Source organism: Asparagus officinalis, chromosome 2 (assembly GCF_001876935.1).
Source record: "Asparagus officinalis chromosome 2, Aspof.V1, whole genome shotgun sequence".
Classification (NCBI taxonomy): domain Eukaryota; kingdom Viridiplantae; phylum Streptophyta; class Magnoliopsida; order Asparagales; family Asparagaceae; genus Asparagus; species Asparagus officinalis.
The window spans coordinates 79795249-79800836 of record NC_033795.1 but is presented as its reverse complement, the minus strand read 5'-3'; positions in this window follow the sequence as shown (position 1 = coordinate 79800836).

Below are 5588 nucleotides of genomic sequence, written 5' to 3'. Positions count from 1 at the left end.
ATCCGCGTCGTCGTCTTCTTCGTCGTCATCTTCGGTCAAAGATCACGGCGTGAGTTTGGATCTGAGTTTGTAGCTAGTTATAATGATGTGTAGTCGATCTCAATTAAGTTGAGAAGAGTTTGTTTACATTGTTAATTTCTTCCTTAATTTCTTTGATATTCTGATAATTGAGGAGTATTATTGCAGTTTTTATTGCATTAATGGATAATGTGGAGTTGGCCCATTAGCCTGAATTGATGTTTGGAGATTGGAGAATTGCAAACACGGACATTATACCTTCGATTATTAGAGAAATGTGCTTTCACTGTAGAATCAGTGGAATGTTTCCATCTAAAATATTATAAATAATGTCGATTTTTTTATTACTAATTATTTTATTTATAGTTTTTCACTATAAAAGCGTGTTTTTTGCTTGAATTATCATTCACTGATTCAATATATTCTCTTTCTGATTTCTCTTTATGTTTTGAATTTAATGGCAATTCTTAAAAAAATTTGCATTGTGCATAGTTATTTGCATTCATGATTCGGATTCATATTTTTTATTGCATGCGCATTTTCTTAAGATTCAAAGACTTAGAAATTAAAAAAGTAATTTGGGCAGCGACAGTGATCTTGAGACTACATCTAGTTATGTTTTTAGGCAAGGAATTAAGTTAGGCAAATTTTAACATATTAACTTGCATAATAGGCATCATTAATAGATACACTAAAGTATGGATATATAAGAGAATTTGGTGAGAAAATAGTTTATAGAACTCAAGAAGAGTGAGGGTTCTTCCAACTGCGGGTTTTTTTGTGCTGATTGAGTAGTCATGCATGACGTGAAATCAAGAATAATCTATGTCTTAAGTTTGAAACATAAATTTTGTTTTTTATTTTGCTTAGGCATGCTTTTGTTAGGTTTGGGATGGATACCAATCTCCGACGGCGGAGGAGCTCCGACGAGCTCGGAGATGTCGCAGGCGAACGCGACCCTCAGATGGCGAACGCGACCCTCAGTCGGCGAACGCGATGGTGGCTTTGGGCGAACGCGACCCTCGGTGTTTGGCGACTCCGACCCCCGCGTTCAGAGCTCCGACCTCCGCGTTTCAGCGCCCACGCTCGCGTCCGTTCGTGCGCTGGCGACAGGCTGTCGCCAGCTCATCAATGTTTCGGCTATAAAAAGCCCCTTTGATGCCCTAAGGTGCTTTGCTCCTCCTCCCCGACTTTTCTCTGGCGGCGGATCCCCCTTTAACGCAGCAGCGTTCATCTCCTAAAATCGCAGCAGCGATTTTCCCTTTTGATCTCCAGCTCTCAACAGTTTTGAGGGGAGATAAAGAAAGGATTTAAGAAGAGAGAGAAAAGAGAAAAGGGGATTTTATAGTGGGTATTAACACTGTAGCTACAATATTCAATTTGAGAGATCCCAGTTTAGGGATTTGCTCTTGATTTGTAATTTCTTGTTAGATTAAATAAGAAATTGACTGTGTGGCTCCCGAGGACGTAGGCAGTAGCCGAACCTCGTAAATCTTGTGTACTGTTCTCTATTCTGCGTTTCTGTTGCATTAGGGATCAATACCTTGTTGCTGAGTAAAACCTCTAGCCACTAAACGAGCTTTTCGACGTTCAATGGTGCCATCAGGACGAAACTTGACCTTATAAACCCATTTACTGCCAACAAGAGAGATCCCAGGAGGACAGGGAACAATATCCCAGGTATGAGTTTGCTGAAATGCTTGAAATTCCTCAGCCATAGCTTGTCGCCACTCTGGAATTTGAACTGCCTCTTGGAAGGACTTTGGCTCAACAATAGTATGAATGGCAGCAAGAAAGTTATGAAAGATAGGTGAATAAGAAGTAACAGAAGCATACCGGGCAGGCATGACATGTGGGCGTTTGCCTCGACGAAGAGCAAGAGGAACCTCAGGCGGGGGAGATGCTGGCGCAGGTGCATGAAGATCAACAGTATTTTCTGGAGTGAGAGTTGTGTCCACAGGATATGGATTAGATGGTGTAAGAGAAGACTCAGGTGAGGAAGAGTCAACAGAAGGAGAGGGAGAGATGTCAGGGAGATCTCGAAAGGAAAATTGAGGTGAAGAAGTGGGTGATGCAGTGGACGGGGAAGCATGATCGGTAGAGTGGAGGAAATTAAAGTCATCAGAAGTAGAATAATATGGAGAATCCTCTTCGAACTGAACATGACGAGATATATGAACTCGACGAGTTGCGGGATCATAACAACGATAACCTCGATGTTCTGAACTAATTCCTAAATAAACACAAGAAACTGCTCTGGGAGACAATTTATCACGTTCGTGAGATGGCAGAAAAACAAAACATCGACAACCAAAAACGCGAACTAGATCATAACGGGGAGGATGAGTATAAACACGACTATAAGGAGTAGCACCGGAAAGAGAGCTAGATGGAGTGATATTAATGGCATGAGTCGCGGTGAGAATAGCCTCAGCCCAGAAACGACGAGGAACAGAGTAAGAAATGAGCATTGATCGGGCAGTATCGAGGATATGACGATGTTTGCGTTCAGCAACACCATTTTGCTCATGAGTGTAGGGACATGACTGTTGAAAGATAGTCCCATGAGAGGACATGATAGAGCGCATGGCAGAGGATAGGTACTCTTTGGCACAATCAGAACGAAAAACTTTAATACGAGATTGCCATTGAGTGAAAATCATAGCAGTGAAGGCTTGATAAGCAGTAAGTACGTCAGAGCGATTCTTAAGTAGGTAAACCCATGTAAAACGAGAGAAATCGTCGATAAAACTAACATAATATAAGTAGCCAGATGAAGAAGGCAAAGGAGCTGGCCCCCAAATATCAGAATGTACTAAATCAAATAAGGAAGTGGATACAGATGTACTCATTTTAAATGGTAAAGCAGTGAATTTAGCCAATTTGCAACCAGCACATGACTCAATACTAGAACTAGATGATACAGGACCAAGTACTCCAGACTGAATAAGACTCTCCAGCCTTTTATTACACACATGACCAAGTCGTCTATGCCATAAATTGGCAGGAAGCGAGGTAGAGGGTTTTGACGAACAAAGAGAAGCAACAAGAGAACGTGGACGTATGGACTCTGGAAGGTGAAGATATTCCAGAAAATACAGTTTGTGCCTCCTACGACCCGCCCCAACCGTCTTGCCCGTCTGTGGATCCTGCACAATACAAGTATCAGAAGAAAATGAGACAAACAGGCCCGCCATGCATAAAGAGCTAATAGAAATTAAATTCAAGCACAATTGTGGAGCCACATAGACGGGACCAAGTGTTAGACGACCAGATGGATCATTTTGTGGGGTAATAGAGCCATACTGAGTAATGGACAATGGTTGTCCAGCAGCTGTGTAGATAGGAGGAAGAGAGGATGAAGTAAAGACAGAGGATAAAAGTGAGGCATTACAAGTCATATGAAAGGAACAACCAGAGTCAAAAATCCAGAGATCATTCATACCAGAGACTGAAGGATTAGCTGAAGAACCAGCAAAATGCATACCAGAGAGTTGTGCGGCGGATGTAGAGGTGATATGTTGAAAAGCATCAAGTTGACGGCGAAGACTTTCAATAGCTTGAATAGTAGAGTCTGAAGTAGTAGAAGGTATAGCATTGGCCAACAATCCTGGTGTACGAGAGGGTTGAGACTGAGGGGGTCGCCGACCACGTCCAGTACCTGAGGAACGTAACTCAGGATGAAGCTTGAAGCATGTCTCAATGCGGTGTCCTTCCTTCTTACAATATTTGCAAGAGAGCTTAGATCGAGCCTGTGGAGAGGGAGCCTGTGGAGAAGTATAATTCATAACAGGAGCAGTGACAGGTACAGACAAAACAGTCTCGAGTGAAGAGGTAGGAGTGTCTGTTGACAAATTGAGTCGTGCTGTCTGCTGCCGGGTCTCATAAGCAGTGAGAGCTCCCATAACTGAGGCCAAAGTCGGAAATTGAGGCTGGTGAAGTAGTTGATCAGCCATAGTTGAATATTCAGGAAGGGACTGAAACAATTGATGCACCTCATGCCGTTCGTACCAGGCTAGCCAGTCTTCATATGTGGAATTACGTCCAGGAAGCATGGAGCGTAACTCTGTCCAAAAAGCTTGCATTTGTCCAAAATGGGACTGCAGAGATGAACTACCTTTGCGTTGTAGAGAAATGCGTTGCAGAAGATATGCCTCCCGTGCACCCGAGCACTCAGTGAAACGCTCAGTGAGACGAGTCCACATGGCCTGAGCAGAGGGAAGCGAGCCAATCTCGACAGTGAGACCAGAGCCAACACAGCGAGTGAGATAATCCATAACACGAAATTCCTGCAATTGCCACTCTGAACTCTCCTTGACATAGAGAGCACGAGCAGTCTGAAGATCGACATCACCACTGCCAGAGGCAATAGTACTGGATGAAGCAACAGTGCTGATGGACGGTGGAACTGGTCCCGTACTGGTGAGATGATCAAGCAAACCAGCGCCACGCAAGGCATTGGTGACAATGGTGGACCACCCTGCCCAGTCACTTTGATCATTGAGGGGCAAAGGTGGTTTGGGAATCTTCTCTGAAGGAGCCATAACAGCAATCTTGAGACGTTAAGATGTCGAGATGCTGTTACTAATGTCGTTCGTTTGAGGCCGAGAGACGGCTTGAAACGACGATGCCGTTAATTTGAGACCGAGAGACGGTCTTGAAACGACAATGCCGTTAAAATAGAACCCGAAGGTTAGAATGAAACCCGAAGGTTTAAAATAGAACCCGAAGGTTAGAATGAAACCCGAAGGTTTAAAATAGAACCCGAAGGTTAGAATGAAACCCGAAGGTTTAAAATAGAACCCGAAGGTTAAACGAGAACGCGAAACGCGTTAAGAAGCCGCAAAACGACAAGGCCAAAATATCTGGCAGATGAACGCCAAATAATTAAAAATAAAAATAAAAAAAATAAAACATTAAACGGCTGCAAAGCAATAAGGCCAAGATTTGGCAAAAGAACGCAAAAGCGTTAAAAATTTTATTGAAAGGGAAATAGCCCTAGCTCTGATACCATGTTAAAGTAAGAGAGAGAGAGAGAATCTTGGGTAAATTTCCCTTGAATTGAATATTGAGTGTGCACATATATTTATACAAGTAGAGGAGTGTGAGGTTTGTTCTCCCAAGCAATGTGGGACTAAAACCCACTACAATACACTATTATCAACAACCTTATAATGTCATGAAGTGTATTATTGTATATTATTATCTTGTTCATTTACATCAAATTTTCTAGAGAAAGTTGGCTATAAATATCCATTGGAATGCTTCAGTTTGCCTCTTGAGAACGTTGCTCATTGAATTTTCCAGATAAGACAGACACACATTCAGAAAATTTGGTGGGAAATTAAGGACTAGAAAATATCGAAGATCACCAAAGGAAGCAAAGGGTCGGACTATTTTTTGGACAAGTTTCTTGATGGGACTTTTTTTAGCAAAACACTTTGTTTACGTAGGCAATTTTGCCTTTGTTCATACTGTTTGGGGGTTGACTTTCTCTGATTAGCTTGAAAAATACATCAAATTGATGACACAACATTGAGAGAATGTCATGTAAAGCAAAGAGAAGTTAG